We start from the raw sequence: 25,208 nt of genomic DNA on the forward strand, positions 1-25,208 counted from the left end.
CCTAGGCATCCAAAAACTGCAGAGCCTTGGCTGGGCCCAGAACACTCCGAATGCCAGGATTTCTTGGTGTGTTTGCCTGGTATGTTGGGGGCTCTGGGCAGGACAGCTAGCCATAGGACCCCTGGGCTGACCACTTAGTCCAGGGGAACAAGATTCCCCCACACCAGGCGGGTCTTCAGGGCCACGCCTGGTTAATCGGGCCCTGGGGGGAGGGGGTGAGAAATCCTTCCTAGGCATCCAAAAACCACAGAGGCTCGGCTGGGACCAGAACACTCCACATGCCAGGATTTCGTGGGCTTTTGACTGGTATGATGGGGGCTCTGGGCAGGACAGCTAGCCATAGGACCCTGGGCTGACCACTTTGTCCAGGAGAGCATGATTCCCCCTACACCAGGCGGGTCTTCAGGGCCACGCCTGGTTAATCGGGCCTTGGGGGGAGGGGGTGAGAAATTCCTCCCTAGGCATCCAAAAACTACAGAACCGCGCGGGGGCTTACGCCCCCGCGCGTACTTCATGTATTTCATGTATTCAGAATATCCCTTATTCTTATGTTATGTTTTCCGTACACAGAATGTTTATTTTGTATTCTCCCCTTTCCCACACCCCTACAAAGCTCTTTTTCACTCCTTAACTCTCTAACCCCTTCTCAAACATCACTAATCTAGTTTTCTCTTTTTAACTTCAGTAGTGTAGAATCGTAATCACAGTCCAAAGCTGTGCATTGTGTATGACAACCCCAAACTGTTTCAAGATACATAAAATGGACACGTATTTCTTTAGAATATTTTGTGTTTTTTCTCTGACAGCTATAATTCTTACTAAATGTTGTCTTATATAGTGATGATTCTAACCACTTTTTATGTTCTCTTTTTGAGCTGTTTAACAAGGAATTTTGGTGGAAGAGTCCCCCAGTTTAATGCTTATGATTGAATCATGTCAATGGAATCATTGTAATTGTTCTTATGGCCCCCATACGCGCCAATAACACCATGTGGCATTGCTTCTTATTTGCATAGGCACATTAAAATGGGAAAATAGTATAAATACAAATAAGATCCTATCTAATAGAGATTAGAACACACAAACCTTGTAGTGCAAAGGGACCTTACACCCTGAACATTGACATAACGACCTGGCACAGACGTCAGAAGAAAGGGCATATTCCATTCTCCCCTGAACCAGGAAAGCCATCCACGAAACATCCAGGCTGGTCTATAACATCACTTGGAAGCAATCCTCTACCATGGAAGACCTACACTGCTCAGACTTCGACCTGCTCAAAAGAGACTTCCCTTAACACTGAGAAGACTTAACAACAACAACGACCGGCTTACAGGACAGGGCTCCCTGCATTGCCCTTTGATTGTGAGGTGAAAGGAGAGGATGCTCCACGTCCTGACTTCAATGTAAGATATGCAGATTCCAGGATCTTTAATACAGAAACATGATACCAACAACAGAGACTGTGTGAAAAATAAAAGTGTGTTGGCACTACAGACAATGTATTGGATTGGACGATCTAGCTTGCTTGGAGCCTAGACTTGGTCTTGTGCCAGGAAACTTCAGGGGTCTGGTCTCTTTGTACTTAGGCCAAGGTTATTTCTTTCCATGTTCCTCATATTTTGGTGAGCCTATGCAAACAACAATTGCCACTCTAACACCATTCTTACTGTGCTCCTTTAACTCTAATCCTTAAAAAGAACTCACTTAAAATTTGAGGTTAACTTAAGCTAATATGCATGTATATGGAAATGTAAGAAAATACTATGCCTGTAATGTTTAAGGAGTTACGTAAGTTTTATGGCTTTAGATTGCCTTGTGTACTGTTAAGAAATATTATAATGTATTACAATCTGGGGACTTGAGGGACAAAGTAATTGTACATGGATTCTGTGTTATTTATCTTAATGTTCTTTGGCTGAAATTTCAAAGTTAATATATCAGCAAGGGGACTTCTGAGAATTATGTTATGGGTGATTGTCCTTCCACTGTAACTTTACCTTGTCCTCTTACTTTGCACCCTTGTTCTCATAATTAAAAATAAAAATTTAAAAAAAAAAAAAAAAAAAAAAAAAAAATAATGTAAAAGCACTTTTACTAAAGAAATATGCCAAAAAGAGCTCCCCCAAAGCACACTCTCAAATATGGGGCTTCGGGTGCAGTAGAACTGCACTGACCCCAGCCACAGGTTTTGTTTCGTAAGAGCAGAGCCTGCTTAGGAACTGTACATTTCCAGTGGCTGATATGGAGGTTTTCTTGGAAAAGCAGAAGCAAGCATGTCTTTACCTGGCATGCTCTCACATGATTTTTCCCCTGGCATATGTTTCCTTTTATGAATCTCTTCATTTAAAAAATATGTCTCTGAAATCTGTGTGAGATGAGGGGCTCAGTCCCATAGCATCCCTAATCATAGTTCCAGCTCATGGTTGCCCCTAGCTTGAAGGTGTGTGACAGATGGTAAAGGTCACTCAGCCCTTGTCTAGTCCTTTGAAGAGAACAATGTTCTATTCTTGGTGTCTCTTTGCTTCAATTGTTAATATTAATGGGGCATAAGGATCAAAACTCCCTATGCCATGCTCAATAGAACAGAGCTCTGGAAGTCTTTATTTGGTGGAAGCCTTCAGTCAATGTAAGTAGAATCTCTGAATATCCTTCACAATTTATCTGGTCCCCCTTCTCCCAAAGATTCTCTATTTGAAGTTTAGAAGGATGATTTTAGAAGTGATAGAGACCAGTCTGATTTTATAATAATAGGGCCTTTGACTGGAGAAATAGCAGATAAATTATTTGCTCTGCATGCTGCCAACACCAGTTCCATCTTTGGGCACAGAGCCTGGCATAAGCATCATAAATGTAGTCCCCAAACTAAAATTAAAAATTAAATTACAAACTGGGAAACCACCTCTGATCAGCAGCTTCCAAGAATCTACAACATTTTTGTTTGTCATTCTCAGAATAATATCTTTCTCCTTTTCTACCCATCCTGAAATTCCAATAATCAGTGGAAATGAAAGGGTTTCATAGTAGAACACTCCATAGAAAGCCCCAATACCTGAGAATGGTGAAGTACCATACTGAACTTGAAGGATACTTTATGCTGGCCAAGTTGTTGATGATGACCTCTATTCCACCTGCTTAGCAGAGAATATATTCCAAATTCCAACCTACAGCTAAGCACATACTTTTTAAACACTGGGAACTGCGAAAACTTCCAATAGAAAAAAAAAAATAACTCAAATTTGGAGATCTGAAATTCCATCCTCGCTGCTGCAAGTTCTATATATAATTCTGAAAATGATCATAATGATGTTCCCACATTGGCTAAAAAATGCTTTTATAATTCTATTTCTGTCTCTGTTATCACAATGAGAACTGAACCTATATGTGGCCATGGATATTACAAAGCTTCCACTGTTTTCCATAGTACAATTGGCCATCTTAATGATTACATGGAAAATTGTGTCCATTTATTACTACCATTCATTTTTGTTGCTAATAATAATGCAGTTATTCCAGCTTTATGCTTAAACTGTATTTCCCTCTGAGACATTTTATTAAAAAATGACAAGAGTTTTAAGGTAATCTTATTGAAAACCTATATATTCAAGTTATTTTCTGAATATTCTCTACACTAGAATCACTTATTTTGGGGAGTCTTAAAGCAAATAAATTAAGGAAACTAAATATTTCTTATATAGAACATTATTATGTTATTATTATTACAATAGAACACTTTAAGAAATATTAAAATTATTTTATGAAGCATATTTTATATTTTTCTTTATATTTTCTATATGCTCATTATGTAATTTTATTTCATCATCAAAAAAAGACATCTGATATCTATTTTATACGGAAATGAGCTGTAAGAGATGAAACATTAACATAATCAGACAATGGTTAAATACTAGTTGAAAGTTATTTCAATTTGGCTGCAAACCATATTTTTTTTTGCCTACTGTACCCCTTTTATCAATAAAGAATGGTTAATTTCTAACTAAATATGGAGTCCTGGGCAATAAAATATAGTGGTAGAAGAAAAGAAAAAGACATGGGGTTTGATTTTTTTCAAGGAACTTATGGTAGCAATTAGATGTGATAGATTTACTTCTCCAATGTCCATTTCCACTTTCTAGCTATCTTCTTTAAGCCTATGGAAGAATAAAAATATAAAATTTTCTCTGGAAATCTTTGTAAATACAGTGAATTAATTTCTTAAAATGTCGGCTATGGAATTACTCACAAAAAGCAGAGGCAGGGTTTGTTTCTGATTGGTAAAGAAAGTTGTGTCTGGGTGGGTACAATACTGATTTGAAGAATATATGGCTGCTAAGTATACACTGTTGAAAACCCAGCACCACTGAGAATGCCCCAACATCACAAAGACCAGCAACCAAAAGGGTGTATAATAAATTTCCTGGGCCCTACTGAGTTAAATTCTTGACTAGCACATCTCAACAGTACTGTTTTTCATTTGTTAATTCATTCACTCATTAATTTGTACATTATTTGTACATTAGTTCTTTCAACAAATATTTATTAGTACTCATTATAGCATATCTAACCCTGTATTGTAGGTTAACATACTGTTGTTATTTTTCATATTATAAGTACCATAGTATCTTGAAGTAACATGTAAATTATCACGAAGTGCAACCAATGTTTAAAAGACCAAACTGACAAGTTCAAATGTCATCTCTGACAAAATAATCATCTTGGATCCATTATCTTGAGCAATTTATAAAACTCCATGCTCAGTTTCTTTATCTCTCAGAATCACACAATAATAGCATTTAATGTATCTTAATTATAAAAGTTTGTAGTTATTTTAAAATAAAGATATATTCATAGACTCATCTAACTTTTGATAGAGAGAGGTTCAGCAAGACTTTAAAAATTCATGGATATACAAGTCTCCCAGAAGATTACACTGGGTCCCATAAAGATGGGGGCACAAGTATCATGCCCCCTGAACCTTGGCAACTGTATATACAAATGCCATTACACTATTTATCAATTGCCACTATGCCAATGTCCCAGCTTCACTTATTTTGGGGAGTCTTTAACTAACTTCTCTAGACACCCAACAACCTCAAACTGCAGGTGTGCAAGTAGTGTGGCTGACATCTTTGAGATGCTTTGGAGTCAGAACTAATGTTTCCCCCAACCCTCTCCATACTTCTATTCTTCCAGAAGTCCTGGCAGCCACACCAATGATCCAGAGATGCCACCATCTTAGCTCATCAGATGAGTTCCACAGATTCTCCAAGTCCTGATCTATTTGGCTGTATTAGAGGCCACACAACAACTCCTCATCAAATTAGATGTAAAATTATTATAGAAGCCACATAAGCTCAACAAACAAAATAAAAAACAATATATCCAACTAGCAATAACTAGCTTATTAAATCAGTGACACAATGATCCCATTGTGAGATTTGAAAATTTCCACAAATTTTCTCTTAATCAAGTTTATTTTCAACAATTCTGTTACTATTTAGTTGTAACAAGAAATATTAAGTAAATTATTTGTACCTGCCAATGTGTAGACTTGAGGAAGGTTGGGAAATTTGGGACAATAGTGGAGGAAATCTTACACTGGCGATGAGATTGGTGCTGGAATACTAAGTGCCAGAAATAACTGTACTGTGAGCAACTCTGTAAACCACGGTGTTTGAAATAAATGTGTTTTAAAAATAAAATAAATATAGGCATCTTAATGATGCAACCATGCATTTTACTGCAACGTGGATAAAACTGGAAGATATTATGTTAAATGAAGCCAGAAAATAAGAATAAATGTAGAACATCACTTATATGTGATATCACTTAAATACATAAAGAAATGTAATGGTTTAAATGGAAGCTGCCTAGATCATCTTGGCCTCAAATCTAGGGAAGAGAAGGAGAGAAATAAAGTGGAGGGGCGAGAGACATCTAGATGAAAAATAAAGGAGGGGTGGACAAAGCTCAAGGATATTCAAGAGCATCTGTGTATTAAGGAAGGACAGAACTTAAAATATAAACCATAGAGTGAATATGATCCACTAAAATCATGAGGTTCAAGCTTTTAACAATCAGACTTAAATAGTTACTAGTCATGATGAGAGGCTGGAAGAGGGAGGTATGGGAAAGAACCTTGGAACACTGGTGGAGAACATTTGACACTGGTGGTAGGATTGATGCCAGAATATTTTATTTCTAAAACTCCATTATGAATAACTTTGTAAAACATAGTTATTTAAGAAAAATAAATTTAAAACTAAAAGTATATTATCATATAGTTCTTGCATAAGAGTACACAGTAAGCAGCCGTGATTAATTACTAACCACAACTATCTAGTATTAGTTATTATATGTTCTAATTCTTTAAGAAAGACATATAATTCAACTTCAGAATATATAGTGTAACTTTCTATTCAACTAGAATAATGGGATCCATTCTATGCTCATTTCAACACATAATTTATAAAATTTGATCAAATATACAAAACAAAATTTCATGCATCATTACTCAAAATAACAAGTAACACATGCACAGAGACCAACAGCACACTGAGTCCACTGAATCAGATTCTGAAGTATTTTCAAACAATTGGAAAATTCAAATTTTACTATTACAAGATCCTCTTGATGATGAGACACAGTAATGAGAACTGGACTGGCTTCATGTTCCCAAGGTTGAAAGGGTAGCAACGTCTGAGTCACAAATAACAAATGCTGGAAACATTAGCTGGGGAAATGCCATGTGTGGGTCTGTTTAATATGGAAAAGATTTACACCTTTAGGTATATAATTTATTAGAAACACAACCACATTTCCAATGCTGAGTGGTAGCGAGGCTTAAACAAGCAAGAAAAAAAATACCCAACAAGCAAAACCTTCAGATAGCTTTATAAAATACACTAACTAAAAAGTTTTAGACTCTGAGAAGTAAAATAACATAAAATCTCCTCTCAAAATCCAACAAGTCATTATGTTTCTTATTTTCATGTAAACACAATTACTATTAAAAAATAAAGAATGGGTAAAGTATTTGGGGTAAAACTAAATACCCAAATAACCCACAAAACCTTGTGGTTAAATATTAAAACCAGATAAAAGTTAATTCTAAATAAACATTATATAAAATAAAATAAAGTATATAATGATTCTATAAAATATTTAAAACTACCATAAGATTCAAATTGATTTTAATTGATGAACCATAGTTTATAATGGGGTTAATATTTTTTTACTTTATAATGCCACTACAACATCACAACCCGCGAAACAACAGCATCCCTCCATCTCCATCCCTAGTTTCCTTTTCCCCACTTCCCCCTTGTTTGACAACCTTATATCTTCTATTGACAATATTTCAGGGTCTGTTTCCATTGCATTCTCTTTCTTCTCTTACTTATGAGCAAGGTCAACCTATATTTATCTTTCTTCTTGATCCACTTCTCTTAAGGGCATGAAGGTTTTGATGAATAATTCTCTAAATTATATTTCAAATACATTTAGAACTCTGTGCAGCCCTGATTTTTATTATAAATAAATGTGGATTTTAGTCTGTTCAAATATCTCTTCAACTCTTATGCAGTTTTAACAAATGTCTCAAAGATAATTTTAAAAGATTTTTCTTTTTACTGTTATTACCTTTTTACCCATTGTTTTAGAATGGATTATACCTATATATTCCTCAGTTTTTCTTTACAGGCAATATTCTATTTATACTCATGAAAGGACTTATTCAAGGCTATCCCCTGCTCCACTTTGAAATTATTAAAATGTAGTCAAGCCCACTTTGACAAGTTCATAAGACTAATCTATAAAATTGATCTGTCTTTGGAGAAAAATTTGGACATCGTAGGAAAAAATAATGAAATCCAAACAGAGACTCAATTGTGGCAAAAGTTTTAAGGCAACAAAATTCATGAGGTTATGCATTTATATAGCATTAAGGTTGTTTTTTCTGTTCCTTAACCAAACTCTCTTATATTGCATGTAGTATAAACAGCATATTTCTTAAAACTGTTGCACTAAATTTAACAATGTGTGCTGAAAGTAAACAAATTATTTTGGTTTTCAAACAGTTTACATTTATATACCTATTAAATATAGATGTATTATTATTAGTTTTTTTTACCCTTCCACTATTTAGTTTTTTAAAGCTGCATATTTAGGAGAAAACTAAATCCAGAGGGAATTTTAAAAAAATGTTCTTTAAAAATGATCTTAAAAACAATAGTTTGATTTTTAAAAATAAACCTCAAAATTTATATTACTTAAAATGGATACCATTTTATTTTTTTGAAAAGTATCAATCCCCAGGAATCATTTTTATTGTTTTCTCTTAATGTGAAAATTTTTCCCCAAAAATGCTTTTTATACAATTTTAAAAGTCATTTAATTCAATTGTCCTAGCTATGTTTTTAACAGTGCCAAAAACATTTCAGCAAAATGACAAAATTCCAAACATTTTCCATGCTACTTCCTCCTCCCTAAACAGTCTCACTTTGGGGGATTATTGAGAAAAGGGCAGCTTGACTAAATGGCAGAGAACAGAATGTGCCAGACCCATTTCATGTGCCTTGGGTTTCTTCTATTCCCTCTCAACTGGCATTGCAACATGTATTTCTACTTTCTACAATTAGTAAAACTTTAACAAAATGTCACTTGTCCTCAGCATTTTACATGCTACTGATTAAAAATTCCTATAAGGCCTACAGCTACTCTCTTGGCCCACATTAAAGACAGATTATATCCATGTCTCTAATTTCACCCAACACCCTTATTTCCACTTCATGGAATTAAAGTTAAACATAATTCCAGGAGTTTGTTTTATAATATGACCAAAGTTATTTTGTAGAAAATAAAATAAAATTTTGTTGTTTTTGTTTTTTGGGTCACACCTGGCAGCGCTCAGGGGTTACTCCTGACTCTAACGCTCAGAATTCACTCCTGGCAGGCTCAGGGGACCATATGGGATGCTGTATTCGATACCACACCGCCCTTCTGCATGAAAGTGTCAAATGCCCCAGAAAATGAAATGAAATTTTTACAAATTTATTTTACTTGTGATATATTATAGGGGTGTCTAGGAATTAAGGAAACAAAATTAACTGCTAAAAATAGTATGGCTGAGAAAAATATCAAGTGATTAGCATGATATAAGCTAGTTTCATTCACATTACTAAAATTTGTAGACAGAGAGATCATAAAAGGGTTAAGGGGCTTATCTTTCACATGGCTGAACCCTCATTCAATCCCTATCAATGACATTGGGTCACTGAGAAACCCAGGAGTGACTCCTGAGCACAGAAAGGTAGGCTCTGAGTACCTCCAAGTGTGAACCCAAAACCAAAATAAAATAAATAAAAATAAATTTTGTGTAAACTTACCAAATAATAGTAATATCCAGAGCAATTATGAATAAAATGATGAGAGACATCGTGTTTTAACTAAATATCAATGGCATACTAATCAAAAACAGTAATGGTTCAGAATAGAATTGAGACACATATACCAATGTGACACAAATTGGAGAGCTGAAATAGAATCCAAACTTACACGGATAGTTAATTTATGACAAAGGATCTAAGAGTATTAAAATGTAGAAAGGGAAATTCACTTTGACAAGTGGTGCTAAGAAGACTAAAAAAGCCACAAACTGAAGAATAAAACTAGAGTGCTGTATCACATCATGCAAAAAAGTATAGCCATAATATAATTAAGTCTCAGATATTGGGCCTGAAACCATAAAATACTGATTAAAACATTGGCATGACATCACAATAATCAAGCTTTTAATGATATCTTTGGAGCACTAAATTTATCAGTTAGGAAAGCGAAAGCAAAAATAAAATTACATCAAACCATGTATATAAAATTATACCAAATACTGAGAAAAACTACCATAAACAAACTGATGCCTTTTTGAATTGGATAAAAATTTGCACTTCATATATCTGACAATGAGATAATATTAATACTAATACATAAAAATTCACAAAAAATAAACAAGAGAAAAACATTTTATAAATAGAAAAAGAGATAGACACTTCATTAAAGTAGTTCAGTTGATCAATAAGTAGAGCAGAAAAAGTATTCATAACTAATTGTTTAATAAGGAAGTAAAATAAAATGACAATGATGTATGACCTCATATTTGTGAGAATAATCTGCATCAAAAATCCAGAAACATTTAATCCGGGAACATATGGTGAAAGAAGATTCATTTTCTGGTGGCAAGAATATATGATGCAGTCCTCATGGACAGTGTTGAGATTTTTCAAAATTTTAAAAAGATAATTTCCATAAGACTCAATAATTACTTTGCTAGGTATCCATGCAAATGACTCAACAAGCTATAATTCAAAGATATAATATAATAGATTATATTATATAGATATAATCTAGATATAATCACAGCTTTGATTATTGCAGCACTATTTTTGCAATATATAAAAATAAAAAAAGAACTAAAATGCTCAATCAACAGATGAGTAGATCAAGAAGTTTGTGACATATGTGTGTGTGTGTGTGGTGTGTGTGTGAGAGAGAGAGAGAGAGAGAAGAGAGGAGAGAAAGAGAAAGAGAGAAACAGTGGCCTTCTATAAAAGATAAACTCTTGCCTTTTGTTATAACCTAGATGACACTGGAGAAGGTTCATGCTAAGCAAAATAAGTCACAGTGAGAAAAACAAAAACTAGTTGATCTCACTCATATGCAAGTTATGCAGTAGATCAATTGACACCTGAATGCATCAAAGTACAAACATAATGGATAAAATTTTTGCTTCTGTTATTATCTAAACTAAAAACTGGATTTCTTTTGGAGAGAGATGAGTGTTCTTATGTACATGATGACGTTTCTATTCAGTACATTTCCTTTGCTTATAATATAACTTGAAGCCCTAAATGTTTTTACCAAGAATTCTATTTCAACATAAATTGTGATCTATAAATAGGGTGGAAGGGGAATGGACTTAATAAGTGAAAATAATATTACATTACTTCGCCATGTCGCATTCAACATTCTTGAATAAAATTGCTACAGAAAATAATTTGGTTATCCATTCTTTGCTAAATAATTTAATATTAAAAGTAAAATTTAAAAGCAATCATATTTCACACTTGAAAACAGAATGATGGATATATGGTGGTGATTTTATGTTTTACTACATTTGTTCATTTTTAGAAGCAAAAGAGGAATCAAAGACTTTACACATTTCTTATAATATCCATAAGATTGTATCCTTTCAACATGACCAATTAAATATTTCAGTATCAATAACCCACACAAAGTAGACTTATAACTTTTGGAATAGAATAAAACTAAATAAAACAGCTTGCATTTATAAAAAAATTTTATTCAATTTATTATTGTATACTTGAAAAAATTACTCTTTGTCATTCACAAATTCATATTTCAGTTAATAACTTAATACACAAAGATTATTTTGACTTCAAAAGACAAAGCTGATCAGACAGTTCTATGACTTATTTTTTGTTTGTTTTTTTGGGGGCCACACCCATTTGATGCTCAGGTGTTACTCCTGGCTAAGTGCTCAGAAATTGCCCCTGGCTTGGGGGGGCCATATGGGATGCCAGGGGATCAAATCGTGGTCCTTCCTTGGCTAGCGCTTCCAAGGCAGACACCTTGCTTCTAGCGCCACCTCGCCGGCCCCATTTTAAAATTTTTTATTTATGACTTCTAATATTGATTACATAATTAGAAAATGTTTTAAAATATGTTAGAACTTAATACACTGGCAGAGTTTTTACTTTTAGAATATTTTAATAATTCAACAATTAATATCTTTCATACAAGTTCTTGTTTTATTGTTAATCAATTTTGTAGCATAAGATTAAGAATAAATAAAGTCTGCAGTAAAAATTTTTACATTGAATTTCAATATCACAAGCTTTAAAAATATAGGTGATTGTTACCAATTTCAAATAATGAGATGAGATACCCAATATATTGCTCATTTCTTTAAAAATTAAACTCACTTAAATAATCTATAAAGTCAGTCACTGCTTTATCTTAGCCAAAATTCATTTTCTTTTTTCTTAACACTGCTAGTCTATTTTAATCTTTTTTATTTCATTGAAAATACTACATGAGGAACACTTTCCACAACTAAGATATACTCCATCTAACAATCCAACTATCAATATATACAGCATCAACATATACTGAAAAGTATTAAGGGTCAGACTTGGTACAAAGTTTTGAATTGGGTGATAAATAAGGATAAGCCATTTACTTCTTATTCCTCTATGACTACTTCGTGACTTTTTTCCTGCATTTTCTAAAGCCTGTATTAATCTTGTCCATTTATTCCATCAAGTATTTATTGTCTGCCAACATTTTCAGATAAAACTATAATGAATAAGACATATATTTAAATTTATAATTCAGTTTCACTTCACTAGAAATAGACATATTTGGAGAAAAGATAAGTCAGGGATGCAAACAAGTATATTGCAAAAAAGGACTGTTGTGTACCTCACTTTAGGATTATTCTCTGTCACCTTGATTTACAGAACCCAGATCTGCCAGATTTCCACACCACATATGCAGCTTTCTCTTCTTCCTTCTTTACAAAACACCAATTTTCTCTGGAGGCAAAATTGCCCCATAGTAGTTATCTCCTGGTACTCAAAGATCAGGAATATATATAGGGGAAAGTATCAATCATGGTACAAAGCTTCTAAAAAAAAAAAACTCTTTAAAAGAGAATTTTTGGTAAACTTGCGTTAAATGCCTTCCTACACTTCATGTTAGAAGTAATAATTGGCTTTTGGAAATGAAGAAAGACCAAATGACCAAAAAGTCACCCAGAAGTAAAACTAATTGCTCTGTTCCACATCCTAAAGCCACATCAATATCATCAACGACGTCTATTTGAGCAGACATGTCTGACTACAAACATGCATGTGCATATGTATTTACTTCTCTAAGAACACCAAATTTTGGCACCCCAAAAGTACAGATCCACACACATTAACTAACTCTGGATTTGTGCCAAAGCAAAACCATTATAGTTCAACTAAATGATGAGTATACAAAGGAATAATTGATACCATCAGTTTGATTTTTACTATGAATATTATGTAGAATAAGTTAAGCTTTGGAAATTAAGAAAACATGGTAGAAATTACTGGTGGATATCTGAGTACCCTTTGTGCTATATATTTATTTAAATAGAAATCAAAGTAAACCAATTAAAACAAATTTAGAGAACAAATAAATAAATAAGGTTTCTTGGGTATCTTTTTCAGAACCTGAAATAAATAATTACTTTAGGGGAAACTAATTAAGACAAATTTTTGGAAATACTGGCTTCTCATGTTTTTTTAATATGGAACTTTTTATGGATCTTTTATTTATGGTTTCAAAATGATAAATAAGATAAACTAGTTTCTCAGTCTTTAATTCCTCAAATATATTTTAATGCAGAACATAAATTCATTATCACTTGCATCCTATGTACCATACAATAAATAAGTTTATCTTCAACCTTTTATAGCTCTATTCAAAACAAAAGATGAGAATTTTAGAGATAAACACAAAAATAACTCATTTAGAAAATGAGTCATGATCAACCTTAAAATTTTGTAGAATAAATTTCCTGGCTTGTTTTAAAAATTAATATGTGCAACAATTAAATTAGTAAGTGAAAAGACATCTGGGTAAATGAGATGAGCCAGGAAATATTTGCAGACAATAAATTTGATAGAAGATTTTTTTCTAGAATATTGTTATATAGATTATAATACCCTTCCATAATAGAAAAAATGAACACAACTTCAAAGTGGGTAGAAAATGAATAGTGTTTTCTCAGAGAATATAAACAAACAAGGAAGAAACACATGCAAAAGATACTCAATATAATTAGCTTATCAGGAGAGAGGGTTGCAACTCAAAAAAGCACAATGAAAAAACATTTACACCCTTAGATGACTATTTTAATAGTTTTAAACATACACAGAAAATATCAGGCATCTTTAACATTCAAAAAATGTTTTACTGACAGAAATGCCAACTGGTACTGTCACAACTTTGAAAAATTATTTGGCAATTTCTCCAAGTGTTAAACATGGAGTGACTATAAAATCTAGCAATTTTACTCCTAGGCAGAGATTCAAGAGAAATGAAAATCTACATCTACCGAAGAATTGGAATGTAAATGCCTATAGTAAAATTATTCATAATAGCTAACATGTAAAAAACCACCCAAATGAATTAATCAATGAATACACAAATGTGACATTTATATAATTATATTTGGCAATTAAAAATGAAGTATTGATACCTGCTGCATGTATGCCCTTTCAAACTGATTAGTCACAAAGAAACACAAATTTTTCTAATCCATTTTGGAATGTAAGGAGATGTGGACCACACCCAGTAGTGTTCAGAGCTTATTTTTGACCCTGAGTTCTGGAACCACTCACTATCTTGGTAAGTCTCTACAGACCATATGTGGTGGACAGGCCTGAGATAGGGGCCAGTTGCATACAAGGCAAGGACTCACCCCTGTACTATATCATAAGACCCTATTTTATTCATTTTTATTGAAAAAATGACCAACACAGGTAAATACATAGAGACAGAAAATAAAAATCCTTGGTTGACAAATTAGAGGGACTATAGTGAGAGACAGGAATGAAAGTTAATGGCTAAAGAACCCAGAGGAGTTTCTTGAAGATAGATAGTTCTCTGGCATTAGAGAGTAATGATGGTTTTACAGATGTGTGTGTGTATTATTTTTATTCCTTAAAAGAGTAAATTTTATGCTATTTAAATTCTTGCTCAAACTAAGCACAAATATATCTCAGAGGGATCAGAGTGATGGCACAGTGGGAAAGGCATTTGCCCTGCATGCACTGGCCCAGGTTTGCTTCATGGCATCCCATAAGGTCCCTTGAAGGTAAATGCTCAGGAGTGATTCTTGAGCACAGAACATTGCTGTGTGTAACCCCCAAACCAATATATATGTATACATATATGTATGTATATATATACACACACATATATAACAGTGTATTTGATTCATCTTTATTTAAATACGAGGTATGTTAAAATATTGTAAAATTGAGTGGTTAATTACAATTCTTATTTATGGTAGACATTAGCTGTATTAGTGAATATATGCATAGCTTATTATAACAATGATAGATATGTGCATAATAATCATAATTCCAATAATTAGCTACTCCAGAATTATTTAGGAAACATTCCACTTAACATAATTCTACTGTTGGGGCCGGAGAGATAGCATGGAGGTAAGGCATTTGCCTTTCATGCAGGAGGTCATTGGTTCGAATCCCAGCGTACCATATGGTCCCACGTAACCTGCCAGGAGCAATTTCTGAGCATGGAGCCAGGAGTAACCCCTGAGCACTACCGGGTGTGACCCAAAAACCACAACAAAAAATATAGTTCTACTGCAGAGTTTGAATCAAAGAAAATTTCACAAGTACTTATGTTGTTTTTATTTCAAAAATGATTCCAGAAGTAATTCTCCACTAAAGAGATACAACAGCTGACATTTTGAAACTCGTCATTTTTCACTTTAGTTCACTTAGAGAATTTCCTTTTCATTTTTTCTATCTTCAATTTCCTGTTTGAAATATGAAAGTGTCAATTTCAGCATTGATATGGGTATTCTGAGCAGATTTTTCTGATAATGGAAATGGGAGCTGGGCCAAAGGCAGGGCAGACTGTTAAGAAGAATTTTAAGGTATACAGAACAATTATCTAGGATGGAGATAAGGGAACCATTATTGGTTGGTACCAAGATATATAGAACCTTGTATTTGAAGTAAAATAAAGGTTAAGAATACATAGAAAAAATGCTTTTTTTACCCTGTTTTGGGGTTATAAACTGCTATAGTTTACTCCTGGCTCTGAGCACATGAACTACTCCCAGAGGTGAGGGGACCATACATGGTGTCAGGAATTGAACTGCAGGGATTATCTGCATTTAAGGTAAGTGCTTTTTATACTGTATGATCCCTCTGGCAACAAGGACACATATTAAAGCTAAAAGGGGGAAATCAAAAACATTAAAATAAGACTTCTGTGAATGTACTTTGCTTCAGAAAGAGAAGTCTATAAACATAACTGCAGGCTGTTTGTGAGGAAACATGTAAAGAGGAGATAAAAGGGGAGATCATTTTGAAGACCTCTGTTAAGAAAAAGACAAAGTACCATCGCGTTGTAGAGTTCATGTTCATTTCCTTCTTATTTCTGCTAGGAAATGTGTAGTCAATTCACGATACCTTTGAACCCCCTCATGTTTAAAGACTAAAGCCATACAGTACCCATTATTTCATCTGTGTTTATACATGATGCAACAACTATATCAACAGGATTAACTAAAGAAAAATCAAAACATAAATTAGAAACCCCAACAAAAGCATAAAAGAGAACTGATATCCAAATGGTGGGCTAGAAGGAAGAGTCTGTTTTTTAAAATAGGTCATTTAAATCTCAACAGTGTCCTGAATGTCTCTAAAGAATACTTGAGCTAAAAATGAGTCACCTGTTATATATTATCCCTCCTTACCCAATCACCCTGCCACTCACCACCTTACAAAACTCCTATCCTCTCACCCCCTTAACCCTGATCCATTATCTCTCCCTATTTAACTCTCTTTACCCTAAGCTCTTAAATCTGCAGGAACCTAGACTTTCTCCCTGCCTCAGAAAGCTGCCACCTGATTCCCAAAACAAAAGGTCACCCACTCAGCCCCTCATCTCTTGCCCAAGCAAGAAGCTGCAGCCTCTGCTCCTACTCCTACTGATCATTCTATGTGGCCCTTTTTCTCCATCTCTCTTCAATGTGGACTGTTGCTGGCTACTTGATTCAGCTTCAGAGGAACCCACAGTCGAACATACTCCCTGATCCAAGACTGCTGCAAACCATTTCTCAGACCTCACAAGACCATGGTGTAGGATAAAAATGTGCCCTGAATTGTTATCCCCCCTTCAGACTATCTCAAAAGGCTTAATAGGGATATCTATATTTTCTTTGTATGTTTATTTCCTTAATAGTTATAACTCTTAGTGTTTATTTCCATGTGTAGAGGTAGTCTCCCCATTAATGTTTAATGTTTTTTTCTTTTTTAAATTTTTATTGTGGCCAAAGTGAATTACAAATCTTTCAAAGTAGTATTTAAGGTACGTAGTGGCAATGAATGAGGGCATTCCCACCACCAGTGTTGCCCTCCCTCCACCCCTGTTCCTGAAATGCATCCCATATCTTCCTCCTTTACCCCCACCCAGAATGCTAATGTAACTGGTCCCCATTTGTACAGATTGTAGATTGGGTATCGATTCTGTTGTCATTGAATTTTGGTTTGGTGTTCAAGTCTGATCATTTTTATTTCCACTAAATGTTCATACGACTGTCTGGTCCTGGTACCATCCATTATTCCCCTTCAATTTATGAAGCTTAATAAGAGGATTCAAGTTACGTGGTTCTGTTGGAGATAAAAGAGAAAAGATAAAGAAAACAAAAAACAAAAAAACAACTGGGAGGAGTTTGTCTAGGTGTTATAAATTTCAATTTAGTAGAAGAAAGAGAAAAAAAAGGTAGACAAACAAAACAAAACAAGAACCAAACAACAAGAAAAAAAAAAAGAAAAGAACAAAGAACCAAAACCAGCAACTATGAAAAACAAGCAACAAACACACACACAAAAATAAAACAAAAGAAGACAAACAAAAATAAATAAAAACAAACAAAAGTCAAAGAACCCAAACCAGCAAGTACATAAAAAAGTTTGTGTTTCTTCTTTTATAAAGAGGCACAGTAAGTATTGGGGGAATTAGAAAGGGAATTCCCTTGGCCTAAGAGATGAGGGGTTTCTCCACCCTTGAAGCATACTGTCATGGGACAAACTACAGGTTCCATATACATACTCCTTTTAACACACTAAGGTCTTTTTTTTTATTATTATAAATTTTTATTTTGACCATATTGGCTTACATATCTTTCACAGTAATATTTTAGGTACATATTAACATTGAATCAGGAGAGTTCCCATCACCAAATTTGTCCTCCCTCCACCCCAACTTGCATCCCATATCCCCCACCCTCACCCAACCCCCCACCCTCCGGCTGCTAGAATGAGTGGTCCCCTCTGTGTCTAGCTTACTACTTAGTGATCATACATCTGTTTGGTCCTGGTACTTTCCCTTATTTCCCCCTCTATTTGAGAGGCGGAACTAGATATTTTACGTTAAGGTCTTTTTATGGTCTTTTTTTCCTCTTGTTTTGGTTCTGCTTATTAGAAAATTCTAGTAGAAAAGTCTCACTTGGGATAAGAGCTCAAGTCAAAACCAGGGCACAGAGATTGTATAGCTTGTTATTTTTATTCCAAAATGCACCAATAGTATAATATGGCATCATTCCTTTTTGCATAAGCACATTAAAATGGGGAAATATTTTTGTTGTTTGTTTTTTGGGCCACACCAAGTGATGCTCAGGGATTACTCCTGGCTATGCACTCAGAAATTGCTCCTGGCTTGGGGACCATTTGGGACTGTCCTAGGTCAGCTGTATGCAAGGCAAACGCCCCCACTGCTGCACCACCGCAAAATTTCCCCAAAATGGGGAAATCCTATGTATAGAAATAAGTTCTTATCTAATAAGGATAAAAACCCATAAATTTTATAATACATGGGGCTTTCTACCCCGAACATTTGTCAGGAGGTCTTGACTTGATCGGACATCTACCGTTCAATCCTAAGCCCCGGATTTCAACCTTAGCACTGGCACAGTCCCCTGCACCAGTACCAGGTATCAAACTCACCCTAGGGGAGGCCCTAATACCACTCGGCTCCAACTTGAGCCAGAGTAGATTCATATGAAACTTATAGTCAAGGAAACAGCAACTTGATCTAAGGGCAGGTTGCCCTACTTCACCACCTAATGGTGAAATGAAATCAGAAGAACCTCTCCTAGGATCTATGCAAAAACCAGTATCTCTAATTACAGAAGACTGACTTTGATAACTGCAACTCAGAAGAACTTTTTCTGGGACCATAAAGAAAGACCTTGGGGTTTGACAACTAATATGCCCAGAGTCTGTAGTTGGTCTCATTACATATGCTTCCAGGGTAAAGACACAATGTTATCTCTTAGGCCAAGAGATATTACTTTCTAATTTCTCCAAATTTTACTGCTCTTATGCAAAACAAATCAACTTGCTGTATCTCCTCCTTTTTTCTGTTTTTTTTTCCTTTTAATTTAATTTATATTTATGGCTTCTATGGGGCTCCTGCCTTTTTACAGAACACAAATCATCTTGTTCTGCCTCATATTTCTATGTCTTCCTACAAATTGGGTGGAGAAAAAAAATAAGTGGATGGAACCCAGGGGCCAAGCGGACTCAGGAGCATTAAGTGGAAATCAAAAATGGTCAGACCTAAATACCTAAATCAAAGTTAATGACAATAAAAATCAAGAAACACAAACTATAACAAGTTATATACAAAAGTTATATACTGTTACACTAGTAGTCCAGGGTGCTAATAGTAGAGATATGCCATGCATGCTGGGAAATATGGGGGAGGGAAGTCAACACTAATGGTGGGAATGGCCCTAATTTACTATCACTATGTAATTGAAATATAATTGTGAAAGACTTGTAATTCACATCAATTCACTTGTAATTCACAATAAAAATAAAAAATAAAAAAGTCAAAGGTCTATAGCGGTTTCTAGCTACTCAGATTTTCATCTATTTAATTTTATATAGGGCTCTATGTGAGGGCTCTTCTCTTTGCACAGGGAAGTACAAATAATAACCTGCATAAAAAAATTTAAAAATACGTCATCAATGACATGCATCACCCTTTTGAAGTAGGTTAATGGGAAAGGTCCAAAAAGAGAAGATCAGAAAAGAGCATAAAAAAAGTTTCGAAATTTATAGTCAAACATGCTTTGATATGAAGATACAAAGTACATATTTACCATTCACTACCTCAAAAATAATTTGATTCTCATTCTACATAAGTTAGCTTCCAACATTTTGATTTACTGTTTGTTACTTGTATTGCAAGATGCAGAGGTGGAAAATAAGGTTTTCCCCAATATTTACTGTGCCTACACAGAAGAAAAAACAAACAGAAAATAATTGTTTTGTTATTGTTGTTGTTCTTGTTGTTTTTTTGTTTTTTGTTTTTGTGATCTGTTTTGTTTTTGTTTCAGGACCGTGATGATTGTGTGGTGCTTGACTTTATTGCTGTAGTGCTCATTGGATGTTTTGTTTGATTTTTCTTTTTGTATTCTTGTGTTCTTGTGGTATTTCTGTTCCTTTTTCCCTTTCCTCTCTCAAACTGATGTTTAGAGTCTCTAGAAGGACTTTGCCCATTTTCAGCCTGTTTGATTTTTACCCTCATTCTATCTTTTTTCTTTACTTCAAACAGAACCACATAACTTGACTATCTCGTTCCACCCCTCAAATTGAGAGGGTAATAATGGAGGGAACCAGGATCAAACAGTTGAATGATCATTAAGTAGTAATAAAAATGAACAGTCTTAAACAACAAATCCAAAGCCAATGACAACAGAATCAATATTCAATCTACAAGAAGCTAGACACAGAGGGGACATCCCACTTATACTAGCAGTCCTGAGGGTAAGGGAGGGTGATATGGGATGCATACTGAGAACGGGGGTGGAGGGAGGACAACTTTGGTGGTGGAAATTCCCCTGATTCAATGTTAGTATGTACCTAAAATATTACTCTGAAAGATATGTGATCCACTTTGGTCAAAATAAAAATTATTATTATAAAAAGAATATATCAAACAAAAGAATTTATCAAACAAAATATATCAAACAAAAAGAATTTATCGGGGCCGGGTGGTGGCGCTGGAGGTAAGGTGCCTGCCTTGCCTGCGCTAGCCTAGGATGGACCGTGGTTCGATCCCCCGGCATCCCATATGATCCCCCAAGAAGCCAGGAGCAACTTCTGAGCGCATAGCCAGGAGTAACCCCTGAGCGTCACAGGGTGTGGCCCAAAAACCAAAAAAAAAAAAAAAAAAAAAAAAAAAAAAGAATTTATCAAACAAAAGCCTAGTTAACAATTAACACTTATTGGGTCAAAGCAATAGCTCAGCAAGCTGAGCATATATCTGTATGCAGGAGGTCCCTGGTTTATTTCCAGTTACTACATGGTTCACTGAAAATGACTGGGAGTGATTTCTAAGTACAATCCTGGTAGTAATACCTGAGTACCACTGATATACATAAGCTAAAACATACCCCCAATACAATTACTGTACTTTCTAGAACTGACTGAAAATCAGAAACTTAAGAAAAGATAATCCATGGGAATATCACACAAAATTTTCCTTGTACAACAAATTTGGTAACAGCCAGTCTAAATATTCAATGAACTTGTTAGGAATTTAGGAAGTACTAGTCTTCTTAGAATAGTGTTACTATTTATGGACAGCAGCCCAAAATCTTTACCAATAACAACTCCCTACTGAGGCTTATATCTCATTAGGGAGATATAAGAGTTGAGTTTAATTTTCTTCCTCCAACAGAAAAATAATTTATACTCATGTTAAGCTCAGGCAATCCTATATAAATTACCTTTAGAACTGCTTACACTTCTCTGAGCTTCTGTTTCCAACTTGTCTTACCCATCTCATTGTGCTTTTATGAAGGAGCAAATGAAAGAACACATATTAACCTGCTTCATTATCAGAGATAGAGCTTGTATGTAGAAGTCAACTTGGATTTTGAAACAGGTATAAAAAAAATGACTGTGTTTTTTTGAAAATTTAATGAGGTCAAGTCTCTTCCAGATGACACCTCTTCATATCAATAAATATTTCTTAAAATGGAGTTTTTCCATGTCAAGTCTTAATAAAATGAATTGTGTAGTCATTAATATTACTTTATAAACTCAGTCAAGCCTTGATAATTAAATGTGACTCTATTTTTTTAGTTCTTATATTAGTTTTACCTGATGGATCATAGGTTGTGTGTCTTGTTTCTATTTTCTTCATAAGAGTATACCCATAAGATGGAGTCGTTAAGTTTGTACAACTTTAATGCTTTGCAATGCTATTTCTTAGAAAGTTTGAGAGTTTTCAGAATAAAGATGTAATAAGGGAATAAAATGTACTATAAGCCACTCAGAAAGGACAACTATGGAATATATGTTCATAGAGACACAATTTTGTTTATTACAAGAGCATTGTTTTTGCTGAGGTTAGTAAAACAAGTAATGGAAGATCTTGTTCTGGAAAACCAAAAATGGGAATTAATATTCAGGATGAATCTAAAAGGAAAGTTGATTGGGTATAAGACCTTTGTCCAAATAAAGAGGAAGTTGCCCCTGGAAAGTTCAATGAGTCTCATTTGGAGAGACATTTAGAAGGCCAGACTTTTGGTTTGTCAAGAGAACACTATCCTGAGCTGAAACCTGAGCGAGTCTGTTTCATTCTCAGGATCTCAATTCTGATTGACTGGAAGGTCTTAATTAAAGAGTGAACTGACATTGAATGTGGTCTTTGACAACATGGTCACTTTCTACAAAATGAGCACAGCATCATTCTAATTAATGCACACAGATAAAATGCCTGGGGGAGGATTTGATTGATCCATGTTCCAAATTTTAATCTGTTTAGCTTAGCAAGCCATGCCTATTTTGTTTGCATTTGCTAATTAATTTTAACTTGAAGAGGGGGATTTCTTAAAATGGAGTTTTTCCATAATGTCAAGTCTTAATAAAATGAATTGTGTAGTCATTAATATTACTTTATAAACTCAGTCAAGCCTTGAGAATTAAATGTGACTCTATTATTTAGTTCTTCTATTAGTTTTACCTCATGAATCATAGATTGTGTGTCTTGTTTCTATTTTCTTCATGAGAGTATACCCATAAGATAGAGTCAAGTTAAGTTTGTACAACTTTAATGCTTTGCAATGCTATTTCTTAGAAAGTTTGAGAGTTTTCAGAATAAAGATGTAATTACCCTAGTGCTTTCTATTTTAGGGTGTTTTTTTTGCTTGCTTGTTTTTGTTTGTTTTTTTCTAAAAGTAGACTAGACTTTAGTAGACACGTCATCACTTGAAATGGAGAACAATCATGTTAATAAAAAAAAGAAGCTAAAAACCCAAGGATCATGAATTTGCTTGGAACATATATCTTATACAACTATTTTCATGTGTAAAGGTTAAATCAGTTTTCTGAGATGGGAGTATTTTTAATACAATGTTCACAACAAAATAGAATACTACAAAAGCAATGGAATTAAGGTGATCAGAAATTGGTCATCATGAATGCCTATAGAGGCACACTCTGAAGTTTTGTGGTACATGCCATCATATTGCTGCAGTTTGGGGGCACATATTTATTTCCATCACTTCTCTGTCTGAGGGAAGGATCTGTGATTTGTTGAGGTTGTGTGCCCTACCCTTGTAAAGAAAACTCAAAAGTGATTGTTGACTGACTGAATGAGTGATTACTTATTTTTGCAGTGGGAATAGAAAAATCTTAAGGATTCCAGTCAAATTTATGTCAGTGTGCTTCTCCAGTGATTTCATCTCCTTAAAGTTTGAATAAGATGCCCATCCTTTTCATATACATGCACATATTGAAACATTTATGCAAGTCCTCACTTGATATCTTCTGAGTTTCTTAGAAACTGATTTTAACTGAAATGATGAATAACCAAAGCGGGTCCTCGGATAATATCATGGCAATCTTTTTTTTTAATTTTTTTAAATTTATTTAAAGAAAATGCATTACATAGTTGACATAACTTATAATAATACATTTTTAGGGAGTCCAAAAGCAACATGTTTTTCTTTAAAAAAAAAAGAAAGTTGAAAGGAAAACTAAAGAAATGGAAGAGAAAGGAGAGTATTCTTGAAAACTATTGACACATTGAATTCAATGAAGCACCAGCAGCAAGTTTAGTAAGTTCTTCTTCTTTTTTTTTAAATGATAAGAGTTAAAAAATACAGCAATAACGGTGTAAGAGTGGCAAGTGTTTTTTTGCATAGGCCCAGCAAAATATGGGTAAGAGAAGTAGAATATCTGTCTCAAATACAGGCAAGGGTTAGGTAGGAGGGGGGCATTAGTGGTGGGAATGCTGCACTGGTGAAGAGAGATGTTCTGTTTATGACTGAAACCCAACTACAATCATGCTTGTAATTATGGTACTTAAATATTTTATATTTAAAAAAAATTAAACTCTAGTACTTTTTAAACTTCATTGATTAGTGGTGAGAAATAAATATGTGACTGACAAACCTTAACCTCCCCAAATTTTATTCTTCAATTTAAATAGTCTGAGCCCAGAGTTTTTAGATGTTTGGGCTTATATAAATAAAATAATATATACAAAACCAAGTGAGAATGAGCCATAGTAACATGAAAGTTTTTTTCATAACAAAATGACACAGTACAATAACAGCCCTATCTAATAATTTGTTAAATGAGCATCTACTTATTTAAGCATTTACTTTTATGGGGCAAGTATTGAAATAGCTTAATTTCTCAGAGTACCATAGGGTGAAGGTGGTACAACTGGGACTCAAACTTGACCACTTAAATAATTAATTTCCTATGAGACTACAATAGCAATATTTGTGATATTCTGTTAGGTGAGGGCCACTGAAACAAAGTGACAATGGAGTGGCCTAAACTCACAACTCACACCTTACAGTTCCAAAGATTGGAATTCAAAACTCAATGTGTTGGTAGGCCCAGCTCCCTTGGAGGGCTGAGAAGGAAGAGCAGCTACTTGTCTCTTCCTAGTTTTGGTGGTTAAACAGTAAAGGGTGCATAGGGAATTATTTCTTAGTTTTTAGTTACTTCCTTCCAATCAATCTCCCATCTGCTCAAGGGCTATTTCACTCTGCAAGTGTTTCTCTCTATATGCAGAATATTTTTTCCTACAGACACTACCTGATTGGATTATGGAGACAACCCTCATGACCTCATTTTAATTTAATCCTGGAAAGACCCTATTCTCAAATGGTCACATCCTGAGATACAGGAATGTCAATATAATATTTAGGCAAAGACATCTATTTAATTCATAACTTCTTTCCTATTATAATCTTGGAAAGACAGTCTCTATAAAAGGGCTCTTAGCTATTCATGAATAAAGCAACATTCATTTTCAGCTTAAAAGAGTACATGATGATGGTATTGACAGCATCTGCTAAA

General features: G+C 34.4%; 1 protein-coding gene across 1 annotated transcript in view; it reads right to left on the minus strand.

Moving 5' to 3' along the window:
- The window catches only part of PDE3A (phosphodiesterase 3A), a 337,733-nt gene that overhangs the window by 149,210 nt on the left and 163,315 nt on the right, over positions 1-25,208 (minus strand). The window lies entirely within an intron of this gene.

The sequence above is a fragment of the Suncus etruscus genome, chromosome 11 (assembly GCF_024139225.1).
Source record: "Suncus etruscus isolate mSunEtr1 chromosome 11, mSunEtr1.pri.cur, whole genome shotgun sequence".
Lineage (NCBI taxonomy): Eukaryota > Metazoa > Chordata > Mammalia > Eulipotyphla > Soricidae > Suncus > Suncus etruscus.